Source organism: Propithecus coquereli, unplaced genomic scaffold (assembly GCF_000956105.1).
Source record: "Propithecus coquereli isolate 6110/MARCELLA unplaced genomic scaffold, Pcoq_1.0 Scaffold2, whole genome shotgun sequence".
NCBI lineage: Eukaryota > Metazoa > Chordata > Mammalia > Primates > Indriidae > Propithecus > Propithecus coquereli.
The window spans coordinates 1,254,468-1,270,749 of NW_012144966.1; the positions used below are offsets into that span (position 1 = coordinate 1,254,468).

A 16,282-nucleotide genomic window follows, 5' to 3' on the forward strand; every position below is an offset into this window, starting at 1 on the left:
TGGTCTCGACGGGGAAAGCTTCAGCGATGGCGCCCAAAGGCTTCCCCTACTTGAGGCAGTGCAGGGGGCGCGCCACCTCTGGCCTAGGACCGCCCTCGGAGATGCCGCCACCGCCGAGCCGGGCGCAGCTCACAATGCGCTGGGGCCCGCCGCCGCGTGAGCGCAGGCGCCCGCTGGGCGGTGGCGTGGGGCGCACGGCGAGCCCAGTCGAGCCGCCTCCCCTCTCCCCTGCCCACGTCCGCACAGCGGGCCCTCCGCCTGCCGGGGAGCAGCGGGTGGCGGGAGGGCGGGAAGCGGCCGGCCTGTCGGCACCTGCAAGACCCGGCCGCGCGGCGCCCCTCCCCTTTTGCCCTCTCGACTCAGTGCTCCTTCCTCTTCCGCCCCTGCCAGTCTCCCCGGGCGGCAGCCGGGCTCCTCCCCGCTCGCGCGGCTGCCCGGCCGGCTGTGATGTCACAGGGCCCCACCCCTTGCTATAAATACTGGCGTCGCCGGCACCACCTTCCCACACTTTCTGGCTCTCCTCTGGGCTGCACTGTTTCCTTTTTTTCTCCTGCTGTCGCCTTCTCTGCCTCTTCTCATCCTTTCTCGCTCTGCTACTCTGCGGTGTGACGAGGCCGAATCCTCTCTCCACCCAGCCCGCGCCTTTCTTCTTTTGCCCGCGCTGTTCTATTTCTCTCCTCCGGCCGCCGCCGCCACTGCTGCACAGCTGGTGTCGGTGCCGCGCTTTTCCCCCGACGTCGTTCCCGCAGCCTATGGCCCAGGCCGCCTTGGGTATTTCTGCTCAAGGTAACCACATCCCTCTTTAAAAATTCCGCCGAAAAAGAGAAGACGCTTTACCCGACTCTTTGGGCCGTTATCTCACGTGAGTACCGAGCCGAGGGGCGCGGGGCGGCGCTGGAAGGGCCAGGCCAGGGCACGGGGCCGACCTCGGGGGGCGGCAGGTGCCTCCGGCTGGGCCCCGCCGCTCTCGGGCGTCCCGGTTGCGCCCGGGGCCGGCCGCCTCGAACATGGCGGACGGCGGCGTGTGTGGCGGCTGTCGGTGCTGCTGGCGGCAGCGGGCTGTGCCTCGGGACCCTCAGGCGGCCGCCGGACGCTCGGCCGAGCCCGAGCCGCCGCGGTTGGGGCGAGGGGGCGTGTGCTTGTAGGGGCGCGCGCGGGGGTCTCGCCACCGGGGTCGCGGCCCCCACCCCTCTCCCGTGGTGCATTGCTGTTTCCGGGGAGGGGGCCGGCCGCAGCCCTCTGGGGCCGGGGTCCCGCAGTCCCGGCCCAGCGCTGCGACGCCGCCTTTGCCTGCTGGAGCCCGGTGGGCGGGCGGCGCCCTGGGCTGCAACGGCCGGGGTCCTGGGTTATGAATGGAGCGGGGCGGGCTCGGCGCCGGCCTCTGGTGACAGCTGCGGAGGAAGTCGGATTCTTGGGGGAGGGGGGTTCGGGGAGCGCGATTTTCCTCTGGTGGAGGAAAGTTGACGCCACTCGGGGCCTGGCGACGGGGAAGCCCCGGTGTCAGGTAGCGAGCGTGAGGCCTTTGGCCCCTTTCTGGAAGCCTCGGGGCTGCTGCTCCGCCCCTGCGGCGCTCCTGATTGGGCCAAGTCGCCTTCACTCACCCCAGTCACCTCCTGGAGCCTAAGGATTAGTCACTATGGCTTCGTTTTCCCGTCCGCGCCACGGTTCCTGGGCAAAAAGAGGGAGAATGGCAGGCTGGAGTGGCTTATCGAGTACTATCGTGGTTGCCAGCAGTTAATAATGATGGTGACGTGTTCTAACCCTTTACATCGTGTATATCTTGGATGTGTGTTTCTCACACTAAGCTGCTGGTTCAGAAACCTGAAACGGTCAGGGACAGAGTTTACAGCCCCATGATGTTTCAGCACATTTACCTGGTTTTTGTGGTGGCATATTGGATACGTTAAAGTTCTGTGTCCCATCGTGTTTCCACCGTGAATCCCCAGCTTAGGTGAAAATTTGAGGACTCAAAGGAGAGAGAATTGCTATGTGCTCAGCAAAGGTTGATGTGGACTAGCCTGGCAGAAATATGGCTAATGATTGTCTGGAAAGGCCGTAATAGTTCTTTAGTTTCTTTTACACATATGAGAGCATAGACAAATAAGCCCTGAGGAGTTTTTACATTAAGTAGGAAAGATAGACTACTAAATAAATGATTATAGGTGATAAGTGAAATCAAGTTATCAGTGCCTTTCTCCCCCAAGGTTTTATATAGATTTTCTAGGTGGTTGTACCTTCACCTAGATTCTACAATTAACATTTTCCTTATTTGTATTTGCCTTATTTTTTGATGCATTTCAAAGTAAGTTGGAGACAGCAGCATGTTTTACCCCTCCAATTTTAATATGTACATGTCATTACATGTAGCTTAGTACTGTTTACTATTTTTTAAATTTGGGGGGGCTAAAATTCACATAACACTAAAACCCATAGACAAAACAAAAATTCATCTGCGTAACCCAGACCCTTATTAAGATGTGGAAAGTTGCCATGGCCCCAGAGTTTTTTCTTGTCCGTTCATACTGTTTCCCACTCCCGACAGAGGCAACCACATTTGTGCTTTTTTTTAAAAAAAGAAACCCATAGATTAGTTTTGCCTGTTCTAGAACTTTCATATAAATGGAATCATACAGTGTGCATTCCTTTGTGTAAGAGGCTTCTTTAGCTCAGCACGTTTTTGATATTCATCCATGTTGGATTTATCAGTGGATTGTTTCTTTGCATTGCTGAGTAGTTAGTTAATTGTATGAATACCTAGCCTGAAATTTTTTTTTTTAAATAAACTTTATTTTGGAATATTTTAGTTTTACAGAAAAGTTGCAAAGATGGAGTTCCTGCATACTTCTCAGCCAGTTTATCTTATAATTAACATCTTACCACATCATGGTATGTTTGTCAAAACTAAGAAACTGATTTTGATACTATTTACTAAATTCCAGACTTTGTGGATTTCAACAGGTTTTCTTTAATGTCCTTTTTCTGTTCCGGAATCCAATCCAAGGTACCACATCGTATTAGTTGTCATTTCTTCCTCAGTTTGGTTTGTGGCAATTTCTCAATCTTGCCTTGTTTTTCATGACTTTGACAGTCTGGAGGAGTACTGGCTGAGTATCTGATAGATTACTCCCCTACCCCCAATTTAGGTTTGTTTCATGGTTTTCTCATGATTAGACTGGGGTTTGGGGTTTTTAGAAAATACCACAAGGCAACTTAAAAAATCATTGGTAAAGGCAAGGTGTGTTCAGAGAAATAGTGATAATTTTGAGATGCTAAGTTTTGGGTAGCTGCCGTCAAAGTACAGGGTTTTTTGGCATGTCTTCCTGGCTTACTGACTTAGTCTGGTCCTTCCTTGTGCTGTTTTCTAAGGTGGTGTAGTTAGAGAAAGTCTCTTCAAATGATTTTTAAGGAGCTTGATTGCAATGTTTACACACCATTTTAAATGAGAGTAATTTGTCTTTTTCCATACTGCCTTTTCTCCACATTTCTGTTAACCTTCCTTCCTCCTGCTTTATTATCTTAACTGTTCAGATTTCATCTATCCTGTGTGTAAATGTCCTGCTTACCCTATGTACCCCTTTTATTTTTTCTATCAAAATGTGCCTTTCAAATTTGGGGGCCTTCATTCCCTACCACTACCATTTTGTTAAATGGAAATGTTTTAGAGATCTCACTGAAGAACATTCTTGAATGTCTGAAGTTTAATGTCCTTAATGTTTCACATCACTGCTCTTGGGTTGCATAAAGCAGCAAAATAGCTGTGGATGTGTAGCAGGAAAGAGATAAATAACGTTTCACCCAGGATAATTATCGTATTCCTTACAATAATTGAGAATGAACTGTCCCCAGCATGAGCACTTCTTATTTATTTTAAAAATTGTCTTTGTGTGGGAAGAGTTGGAATGTTTGTTGTGGAGTAATACATTGTTTGGAATCTAACATAAGGTTTTTCCTCATCATCTGTAAGAGCCCTTGAGAGTGTGATCAGTTTCCCCTATTAGATAAAGGAACATTTTACCTCCCTTGTGGGTGCCTTGATCCTGATTGAGGTAAGGTAAGCTTTTAGGTATTAATTTCTAGTTTTATAATTTTCTGGTTTCCTTCTTATCATTCCTTTCTAGCAAATACTATCAGGTTATATTAAACAGGAACCACTGAATTAAATAGAAATAGAGGTATAGCATTTTAGCTCAGAGGTGCTAATAAATCCATCCAGTCAAACCATAATGGGTAGTAGCCATTTCTAACACTTACTGAGCATTTTGTGTAGTATGCCAAGCACTTTGACATTTATTTGCTCCTGGTGCTGATAGAGTGAAGTAGGTCTAAATAGATATGAGGAGATAAAACTTAAAAGGTTACTTGCCTAATATTATAAGGTAGTTCTCAAAGATTATTTCGGATGCATAATATATTAGCTAAGTCATAAAATCTTTTGCTTTTCTTTTTGGTATTGTAGTGGTATTTTTTACTTTAAGCAAAGAAGAATTTGAGGAGTAAAAGGGTGTTCTGGGTAGTTCTGTCCAGACTATTAGGTCATGCTAGAACATTAGGCATATAAAGTCTTGCATATACACCAGATTTGTGAAGGTACTTGGAAATTTTTACATTCTAGGCCACTTAAAAATTTGAGTTGGAGGCCGAGGCGGGCGGATTGTTTGAGCTCAGGCGTTCAAGACCAGCCTGAGCAAGAGCGAGACCCCATCTCTACTAAAAAAAATACAAATAAATTATCCGGACAACTAAAAATATATAGAAAAAATTAGCCAGGCATGGTGGCGCATGCCTGTAGTCCCAGCTACTCAGGAGGCTGAGGGAGGTTGCTGTGAGCTAGGCTAATGCCACGGCACTCACTCTAGCCAGGGCAACAGAGCGAGACTCTGTCTCAAAAAAAAAAATGGGTCAAATAAAAAGCAAAAATGAAATTGGATAAAGGCTGGAAACACATGAGAAATAACTTGGTAAGATGGCCGTTGACGTCAAGTTCTGTGAATTTTGTAGTACTGCAGCTTGGAAATGTTGACTCTAACAAATTAGTTGGCACTGTGGTAAGCCCTTTGAAAACATCATTTGTGTAATGTGACTTTAATGAAACACACTGTTAAAACTAACACTTACTCTACAGCTCATCTTTAAGTCAACTGAACATTTTTTTTTTAACATAGGACTATCTACTATTTCTTTTATTTCCTTCGTTAGGGCGAACTTTCTGACCAAGTATACAACTACCCAGAGGGCCTAGGAGAAGTGCTGTATAGAGAGCAGTTTGACTTCAACGCTGAGCCACCTTGGGAACCTAGCTGATGATAGGGGGGTTCCATCTCCCAACTTGTCCATGTAAGTATTTTCACATCCATGAGGAACTTGTAAAATGAAATAAAGTGCTGTGTTGCTTAGTATTTTTCAAAATTTGAAATTATATTTATCTCTTTAAGTGCAGTGACCCTTAAGCTCTTTAAAGTTCTGAAATAGAGACTTGATAATTACAAGTTACAGACTTGAATGATTTAGTTATATGCATTGTTTACCAATGACTGGATCACTTAAAACTTACTTTATCTTGAATATACAACAAATTATTACTGTATTAAGTATATATTACAGGGTAAGTTTTAGGAAATATTAGTTTAGGTTTTAATATAGTGTATGTTGGAGAGGGGTTTGGGATTTAAATTATAGTTTATCACATCATTCAGCCATTTCACTTAGCGGATTTGAGTATTTGGGCTTAATCAGAAATCAGACGTTTTTAAGTAGAGCAAAAGACTCTGCTCTCATTCCACTCAGTGAAGTTATACCCCAGAGCATGGGCTATGAAAAATAAATCTAAGTTCTTGTTTTTCTAGTTATGAACATCTTGCCAGAGTCAATGTGATTTTCTAGAATTTATTCTCTTTTCTAAGATGATTTATGTTGGGGGAGGGAATGACTGATTTTAGAGGACTTACTGAAAGTTGATATATAAATATATATATATGTAGATACCTGTCTCCCAGAATGCCACTTTTCGAACATATTTTCAAGGATAATTTTTTGATTATACTTGATTTTCTAGATATGGATTTAACTTTAGAATTGAGCCCCTGTGCAAAATGTAATTCCACAGTAAACTTTGGATTTGAACTTCTGTGGTTGTTTCATTTAAAAAATTCATAGTATGTAAACTTCTTGCTGTTGAAATTTAGTTTTTGGTGTTGAAATCTGGATATTTTTAACTTGGCCAGAGACTTGGAGGGAATAATAGTGTTAGCTTTCCTGAAAATTCAGGAGAGCTGAGGTTATCAATTTACTGTTTCTTTAGTCTGATCTTGTTAAACAGATTCTATTGAATAAACATGTTTCCTCTAATTTTAGAGCATTTTAATGTTAAAGCAAGTCTTTTAAATACATTTGATGTTAATACAAATTGGGAATTTTAGGCTCAAGTTTTTATGGCTAAAGTGAAGGAAAAGCAGTTTAAATAGTAGGATTTCTTGAAAGTTCTGACTTACAATAATTGTAGTGTTTCCTGTACTGTCTTTTTCCTACCTGTGTAAATTTGAGCAAATTTCTTATGTTTTTAATCCCAGCTGTAAAGTAAAGTTGGGACTAAAGCAGTTCTTTTAGTCCTAAACTGGCATGATGATTTGTTTATGAGTGTATTACCATCTTTGTTTATGCAGCATAGTCTTTGGATGAGCTGCTGAGTTAGCATTGTCTCCTAGGACAGAAACAAGAAATCTCAGGCCTACCCAAACCTGAATCAGAATCTGCATTTTAACCACATCTCTTGTATACATGTTAAAGAGAAGCAGCGTTGTCACCTCTCAGTAGCAAGTCAAGTCAGTTATCTAATTTTCATTTGTCCATCTGTGTTCTACTTCTGATATACATGTTTTTCTCCTGAGTTGGCTTGGAACCTTTTTGGGGGTGGATTCTAGTTGCCATCATAGTCATGAGTAGATTCTACAGTGGAAATTTAGAAAAAGCTTCATCTTTTGAGGAAAGACCAGAATAAAGGATAAGCATTCTTTTAGTTAAGAGTCTTGCTATAATGGAAACTTAACCCTGCATTATTTAATATTTCTAGTGGTGTATTTCCTCTTAGAGACTTGAGACATCGGTCAGTGTCTCTCGCTCGCTTCTCTCTCCCTCTCCTTCTCCCTCCCTCTCCCTCTCCTTCTCCCTCCCTCCCTCCCTCCCTCCCCCCCCAGAGAGAGAGAGAGAGAGAGAGAGAGACATCAGTCTCAGTACAATGAGCTGATATATTAATGATTTTTGCCAAATCAGGGAAAAGTAGACTTTAGAATAATGAATAATACTGTAGAATTCAGCCCGTAATGTCACCCTTTTTAGGGGTGGGGAGGATGGGAGCAGATAGGATATACTGAAGATATTTATTATTCCACAGGTTCTGGCAGCCAGAGTACCTGAATCTTAAATTTATTATGGCCAGATACAATGTCTATTATGTTAAACAAAATTCTAGTACTTGATTCTTTGCTATAAAACTACAGGTCCGCAATCCCTTATTCATATAATTGTGGAATCCAGAAAACCCTTAACATTTTTTTTTATAACTTCCTTGGTATGACCTAAACTAATTTGGGGGGAAAAAAAAAAACCACTTGACCTGAATCTGTGCTGATTTGAACCTATTTTTATCTTTACTTATCCCATTTAGTGTTAATATTCCTAAATTTTGCTGCAGAAATATTGTGATTACAGGGTGCTGACTCACATTCTCCTGGAGAGTATTATATAATATATACGAAGTGCATGTACTACATTACTGTTCTAAAATCTGAGAAATTCTGAATTCACAAAGATACCTAGTCGCAAAGGTATCTTTGACTAGAATTAGTAAAAATGGCAAGAGACAGCTGGGCATGGTGGCTCACACCTGTAATCCTAGCACTCTGGGAGGTCAAGGCAGGAGGATCGCTCAAGGTCAGGAGTTCAAGACCAGCCTGAGCAAGAGTGAGACCCTCGTCTCTACTAAAAATAGAAAGAAATTAGTTGGACAACTAAAAATATATAGAAAAAATTAGCCGGGCATGGTGGTGCATACCTGTAGTCCCAGCTACTCGGGAGGCTGAGGCAGAAGGATTGCTTGAGCCCAGGAGTTTGAGGTTGCTGTGAGCTAGGCTGACGCCATGGCACTCTAGCCCAGGCAACAGAGCAAGATTGTCTCAAAAAAAAAAAAAATGGCAAGAGAAAATTCCACATTCCAGAAATGTGTAATCCTTGTATCAGTAACAGTTTGCTCTACCAGACACTGAAATCCTGAGATTTTCTGTGAATCGACAATACTACTTGGCAACGATTAAAAAGGCTTAAAACATTGGCCTTCATGGAAATTACTTGGCACATAGTATTGCAAAGCACGTAGCTATATGAACTCTTTTTGAACTGTGTTGTACTCCAATACCCCAATAGAATTTCTGTGCAGGTGATCCGTCCGGACTTCAGGGTTAGGTTTTAAATCTCAGAACCATCTGAGATAGTTCATTCCATTGAGTATCTGGAAATTTCTGGAAGTTGCTTACATAATTTTTTTCTTTCAAAACTTTTCCTTAGAATATGTGTACTGTGGAGTATGTGAGCTCTGTAAAAATCTCTCTCTCTCTCTCTCTCTCTTTTTTTTTTTTTTTTTTTATAGAAACGGGGTCTCACTCTTGCTCAGGCTGGTCTTGAACTTCTGAGCTCAAACCATCCGCCCGCCTCGGCCTCCCAGAGTGCTGGGATTATAGGTGTGAGCCACCACGCCTGGCCTGTAAAAATATCTTGACAAAATAGATTAATGTTAATATCTCAGACTAATGTGATGAGCTACCTAATTGTGGAGAAGTTTCTACATGTCTTTTAAAAAATTCTTTAGGGCTTTAAGCTGGAGTAAAGTTATTCTAGTGGGCTAGTTTTCAATTCATTTCAGCTATAGGTCCAATCATGGTTAGTAAATTAGCTAATGGAAAATATTTTAAATCTTAAGAAAACTAAATTTGCTTCTAGCAGTTGCTTCTATTAGTGGATCTGATGATAAAGTTGGATTGAATTGATCATTATCATATACCTTTTAATGTGTTGTATCTAAGTAAGGAAAAGGGAGTCAATTAATAGATTTGTTTAAATGGACTCTTAAAGTTGCTTAAAATTTTATTTTTACCTGGTTGTCATTAGTTGACTCTGTATGTTCATGTAGGAACTTCATAAGAACATCAGCATTTTAAATACTCGTATTCAGCCTTATTTTTAGTATTTACACATGCCTTAATAGGACTTGCCCTACCTAAGTTAGGATTGTTTTGACTAGGAAAAATATTCTTTGTTAGTGCTCCTTCCTCATGTTTCACTGTTGTCAGTAGAAAAGGGAGGTTATTGACGCTGGTTATGGAGAAAAGGGGGAATTTTAGTTTTGATATTTGGTAATTGAAAGATACTGTGATGTAAGCAAATTCTACAGAACATTCACTAATTGAGGTTGATGCTCTTTGACCAAAAAGATGAATAAAACTACTATCATTGAAATACACAGATTTTAAAGTATGTGTATCCCCTTGGTGTGCATAAAGTAGTGTTTAATGATGATTCATTGCTTATGTAAAGTAACAGAAAAATATTCTGTACAAGCACAATATGAATAAATAGCCTGTTAATGGGTAAATAAGGTTTTAGGGACATGGTGTTCTTACTTTGGTCAAATTTAGAATTTTTTCTAGGAGGGTCAAAAAGATTGGAAAACAATGTAGACCAATTTTTAAAGGGGATAAATGGTTTTCGCATTTATCAACAGAGGATAGTTGAGCAGAGAAAATTAATAGCTACAACCAATCTACATGTTCATCTCTTCTCCCAATCTGATCTTATTTCATAGTTTTCCACTTTGGGGTTTCCCCTGCTCTCCTTCTCAACCCCCATGAGGGAAAAAAAACCATTTGTGACAGTTAACTTACATTAAAGTAAATGAGGTATCACATATATGAGAAAGATTTGTAAACTGTAAAATCTAGGTAAATGGTAGGCTGCCATTCTAGGCTGGCCATTGTTCAGATAAGCCTAAGGAGGCTTTTCCAAGTGGAATTGCTCACATATTGGTAAGGCCCAGGAAACACAGATATTTTTCCTTCCTCCATTCCAGGGTCATTCATGCCCACTTAAATCAAACATTTTGTCAAAAGTTATTGAAGCCGAGTTTTAGTCATCCTTTAATCTAGTGTTCTTAACATTATGCAGAAGTAGAAAATATTTGCATGGCATACTGAGTTACAGGATGATCAGTCTGCCCAGGCCATACCCACGAGGTTTGAAGTGCCTGTAACTGACAGACTTGCAGCAGGAGCCAAGACAGCAAACCCTTTTGGAATGCTCTGCTCTAAACTTTTTGCTTTATCTTTATCTGATGTGTAAGCACATATTTCGAGTCTCTGTTCAGGATTTACTTGCTATAGAGTTTTGTTACCTTTTGTCCACTTACTGTCTAGCTTTGTCAACTTGTAAAGTGATCTTTCTTACCTTGAACAAAGTCATTCTGGGAATGATGGGTTTTTATCTGTGATGTGTGTGGGCTTGATCCCTAGGAAGTCTGACAATGTCTTAGGAAAACAGCATCTTCTAGAACTTCTCAGTTCAGAACAGAATCCACTAGACAGTTGGCTATTTAAATTTAATAAATTAAAACTAAATAAAATCAAAAATTCCATTTCTCAGTTGCATGAGCTCTACATTTCAAATGTGGCTAGTGGCTATTTCAGTCATCACAGAAAGTTCTATTGGGCAGCACTACTCTAGGATAATTATTGTGAATGTGAGTAGCATTAGCCACAATAGTCTTAAAACATCTATTAATAAATAAAGAACCATACATATACACATTTTCTTTGTTCTTTCTCCTTAGATTTATCTATTTTAAAAACCTGTTTCTTAATTGTAAGGGCTTTTTGGTTTTATGTTCTGTTTGTATCCTTTAGTTAGTTGCCTAGCATGTTTTTAAGATACAACTCCTTAACAATGACTCTGTTCATATAGACTGAAATACTTAACCTATTTCTTGCTCTTTACTGCAAGGATCCTCTGTTACTCAGTTTTCAAAGAGCTCCTAAATGGGTATGGTGATCTTCATAGCTCATTACCTAGGGTTGAGCATGATGAGCACATTACATCTGGCGTGACAAAAAGTAGAATGGGACATCCTAGTATATTCACATATAACAAAGCAATCCTCAAATAAACAGTGCTCAAAATGAGAGATGTTTGCTATCATAAATTTGTGAAGAGCTCTTAGGAGTCAACAAGAAAAAGCAAAAACACAGTAGAAAAATGAGCAAAAGACTTGAAAAACATTTTCTGTTAATGACTTAGCAGATCCATTCCCAGGTATTTCCTGGGCTCTAGTACCTAGGTCAGTGCTACTTAAACTGCCAGTCAGCAGAATAGTGTCTCTTGTACCAGAATGTAAAGTAGCATGCTACCAAACACTGTTTTAAGGTCACACAGAAGAATAAAACTGGATTAGAAAAGGTCTAAACATTCTAAGGGAAATGCATCCACTACCACCTGGGAGAGAGAGAGGGGCCTCTGAGGTATTGAATCTAATTTCTTAACAGCCTGCTTAGCCTGGTCCTGGCTGTAATAATTAAACATATGTTTTATATATAATTTTTCATGAGAGGGGTAGGAGGCAGGTGGGAAATTAGATCTGTCCTAAGGTAACCAAAATAGTGCATTATTTCTTTAAAGGATTATTCCCTATGGTGCTGCATTGAAACCAGGAGAGCTAGAAAACTTAATGTGGTTATGTGCCTCACGTTGTATTATTGTAGTTATCGTTAATGTTATCACATCTTAATTGCCAAAAGGAATTCAAGTGTGTTACTTGTGTGCGAGTACACATTTTCTCCAGGAAAAAAATCTAGTCCTTCATATTGAATAGTCAAGACGCTTTTTTTTTTTTTTGGAGACAGTTTCATCCTGTTGCATGGGCTAGAGTGCTGTGGCGTCAGCCTAGCTCACAGCAGCCTCCAGCTCCTGGGCTCAGGCAATCCTCCTGCCTCAGCCTCTCGAGTAGCTGGGACTATAAGCGCATGCCACCATGCCCGGCTAATTTTTTTTTCTATTTTTGGTAGAGACAGGATCTAGCTCTTAGTCAGGCTGGTCTTGAACTCCTGAGCTCAAGAAATCCTCCCATCTTGACCTCCCAGAGTGTGCTAGGATTACAGGCATGAACCACCACTCCCAGTCTTCAAGACACATTTTTTAAGGGAGTCTAATCATGTCACTCTCGATATACGTTCAGAATAATACTGATTGCTGTGACAATTCTGTATTTTGTTTTCTCATTAGGATAATATTTTAACATTTATTGTGAGGCATTTCACTGGGCAACCTTTTCATAAGTACTTCATACTTGACCTGATGGGCTTATTCCCTTTAGGGGTCCCCGCGCATGTCTTATATATCGCCTCCTTTTTCTCCCATCCAGGTACTAACCAGGCCTCCTGCTTATTCTTGTTCTTTTCTTTTAAAATAATTCTTCATCAGCTGCCTTTAATGATGTTCCAGTAGGGTTACTTAGTTTTTTCCAACCTCATCACCTGAAAAATAAGTTTAAGGATATTTATCATAATCACTGGCTTTCCAGTTGAGCTAGCCCTGTCCTGATTATCCTTAGTACTTGATATGGGCTGTTGTTACTGTCCATCACTTATTTTGGGGTCCAGTGTGACAAGTTTATGTGATCTTAGGATCACCTAGCTTACTCAAACTTCCTTTTTTTAGTAATTCAGACCTGCTCTAGGCCTCACATCAATAGTGCCAGAGTCATCATTGATTTAGAAGCCTCTTCTAGTGCTTCTAGTCAATTACTTTTAAAGGTATTCTGTGTGGTAAGTAATATTTTTTTCTGTTGTAGGTAGAATGCAGAGGGGACTTAAACAGCATTATCTGTTTTTAAAGCTGTGAGCTGAGCACTAATTCATTAAATGCATATGTAAGAATAAAGGTAGAAATGCCCTTAGGCATCTTCAGAGGTTACACTAGTAGTAGTGTAAATTTCAAAATATCTGAAGTTCTCATTTTTAATGAGTAAAACTCCTTTTAGAAAAGTGGTTGATGTGTTAAGGTTGGGTTTCCTGCTTAGATGTCTCTAAAACAGTACTCTCAACCTTTCAGCTCTCCCTGTTCTACTTCCAGGGAGGTCTCCACTTCAGAAATCCGAGACTCATATTCATCCAGCTTGGTGTCAAGTGGGCTGTTGCTGCCAGAATTATCTTGTGATTATTTGAGAGATGTATCAGTTTCTTCTGAAGTACAATCAACTGTAGAAGCCTTTGTAGCAGGTGTGTAACAAGGCAAGTGCCCAGCTGCTGCAGCCACTACTTTTGGAGCTACCCTCTCGGTGACCATGAGGACTCAGCGGCCTCATGAAAGGCTCCGGAGAGCAGTCTGTGGTTCTTTGGAGCCTTTTGTTTCTTTTGGCAGTATTACCATAAAACACCAGTATGAAGGTGTAAATAAGGAATGTTATACATTTTTTTCTTCCCAGCTATGAGGAAATTACTTGTTAATAAAAGTAGTATTGTCATTATAGCTACTGTATTAGCGTAAAATAGCCCGAGCTCTCTCTCAACCATATATTAACAAGGTCTTTGGTTGTGAAAATAGCTTAAGAGTACTTGAGTAGAGAACACCTTCTAGTGCCTATTGATACCAATAAACATCAGAGCTTTTATTAAAAATAGATATGCTGTTAAGTCTTGAAGCATTTCGGTGAAGAGATTCTAAGATTTACATAGAGTAGATATTTAATTTTTTTATTTTTTCTCTGTGACCCAGGCTCTAGAGTGCAGTGGCACAATCATAGCTCAGTGTAACCTCAAACTCCTGGGTGCAGGCGATCCTCCTGAGTAGCTAGGGGTAGCTGGGACCGTAGGCGTGCACTACCATGCCCAGCTAATTTTTAATTTTTTTTTTTTGTAGAGACAGAGTCTTCCTATATTTATATTGTCCAGGCTGGTCTTGAACTCCTAGCCTCAAGCCATCCTCCAGCCTAGGCCTCCCAAGGCACTGGTATTACAGGTGTGAGCCACCATGCCCAGCCTAGATTTTTAAAAGTTTAATGTAACTAATTCAAGGTCCACCAGCACCAGCCTGTAGTATATATAGTGGTCCATAATGTATTGGAGCGAGTAAATCAGTCCCATTTCTGATATGTAAGCCAGAAAAAGTAGTGTAGTATTATTGGGAATTTTTTATTGCCACCCAGAATTGCAGGTAGGTTTGATATATTAACTTGGTTTGAGTCTGCATTCTTAGTGGAGAGGATGGAGAGTTCCTAGAAAAAGAGTCCCTGTGGTGTATTAACTTAGCAAATCTGACATAAGGTATGAACTCTGCTCGTCCCCACACATACCCACTTATTTTTATGCTGACTCCCTAGAACGTGCTGTGTCTCAGATTTTTGGTTTAACATATTATCACTAATTAACTTCAGTACCTCTTAAAAACATTTTAGCAAAACATTTCTTTAGTGTTTTAAGTAAGGCAAAAATTTCAGAACATAAACCTTTTTGTGACAATGGAGCCGTATTGTATTTTCACTAATGTATTAAGAAAATTGCAAGCAAAGACTCCCAGAGGTACGATTTTGAACCGCTCTTTAGGACTTCCTTCAGTGAGATAGGGGCATAATATTAGAAGTCGGAAAGACTCAGGTCACGATCAGCCTACGCTTATCCACCTATTTATTATCCCTTTTCAATTATTGAAAATATTGGGCTTCCAAGTCACATTTCATTTGAACAAAGAAGTTTGTTGGCTCAAAGTATATTAGAAAACCTGTCTATTGGCTGGGCACGGTGACTCATGCCTATAATCCTAGGCTGAGGCAGAAGGATTGTTTTGAGGCCAAGAGTTCCAAATGAACCTGGGGAACATAGCGAGACCCTGTGTCTACAAACAAAATAGAAAAATTAGCGGGGCATGGTGGCTCACGCCCATAGTCGTAGCTACTCGGGACGCTGAGGCAAGGCAGGAGGATTACTTGAGCCCAGGAGTTTAAGGTTGCAGTAAACTATGATGATGCCACTGCACTCCAGCCCAGGCAACAGTGGGAGACCATCTCAAAAGAAAAAAAAAATCTTATGGGACCAGCTTTCTACATTCGACCCATTCTTGACAAATATGTGGCACATGACTGTACATGTGGATCCCTTGCACACCAAGGATGTGGGCTCCTTGTAAGAATGTAAAAGATGTATCCTTTTGTATTTCATAAGCTTAATGACTGGGTTTTCATATTCCTGTGAGGTGTACCTCCCTCAACCCTTGTTCTGATGTTGGCACATTACCTATCTGATGGCAAAACAGAACAAAAAGAATGAAAGATGGGCCTTCTTTTTCAACACATTTCCAGGGAGTTCATTACCACCACCCCTAAGTTTAAGAACTCTCCACTCTTAGTGTTGTGAAGTCCTTTGTCCATTCGTTTCTGAGCCCTACCCTGGGCTAGGAATTCATGGGAATCTCAAAGCCTTCAGGGAAGATCTAAGAGATAACCCCCCATCAGAGCTTTATTAATATTGGTTGTATTTTAAATCAGCTATTTTATTGTGATTATCAATATGTTTAAGGAAACCAAGTAATGTTACATGTACTACATCTATTTTAGTGGTTTCGGTGGGCCTTAATCCCTTTTATCAAGTAATGCCAATGTAGCAAATGAATTTTATTTCATTTTTCCAGCAGTCCTTTTATCAGCCAGCCAGGGATTGGTTAACAACTCTGCAGTTACTTCTGAAGTGACAGTTCCATTTCAAAGATGAATAGCCACTCTACAATCATTGTATCTTTCCTTTAGAGCAGGACAAACTTTCTAATATTTTTATTTATATTGGTAGTATATTTTTATTCATATTGATAATGCCATTATTTGTCATCTGTTTTGGTTTGGACTTCAGTTGGTGTTTAAAATATTTTACTTCTATAACAGTCTAATTTATAGTGACAGGAAGCTGGTTAGTGGTTGCCTGGGGTGGATTTGGGGATATGCTGCAAAAGGGACATGAGGGAACTAATATATGGTAGTGGTGGTGACACAGTTGTATACCTTTGACAAAAGGGCACACATTATTGCATGTAAACTATTAATAAGTGGATAAAAGAGGTATTTCAAATTTGGGGTCTTAATATCTGATAGACAAAAGATACAGAGATATATACAGCAATATTAAAATGTAGAAAATAGTCATCTGAAAATGCCCGAGGTAATGGATACCCCAATTATCCTGATTTGATTAATTCACATTATATG

The 16,282-nt window shown here is 40.8% G+C and overlaps 1 protein-coding gene across 4 annotated transcripts in view; it reads left to right on the top strand.

The window, feature by feature from the left end:
• The first annotated feature begins 444 nt into the window (after positions 1-444).
• AZIN1 (antizyme inhibitor 1) overlaps positions 445-16,282 on the top strand; it is a 35,235-nt gene continuing 19,397 nt past the window's right edge. For 2 of the 4 annotated variants that reach the window (XM_012643605.1, XM_012643608.1), the window contains exons 1-2: positions 445-862; positions 5,197-5,334. The gene's annotated coding sequence lies outside the window, so the exon portion shown is untranslated. Of the gene's footprint in view, positions 863-5,196; positions 5,335-13,164; positions 13,323-16,282 lie in introns of all 4 variants that reach the window. The other 2 variants (XM_012643607.1, XM_012643606.1) reach the window with 2 other exon arrangements.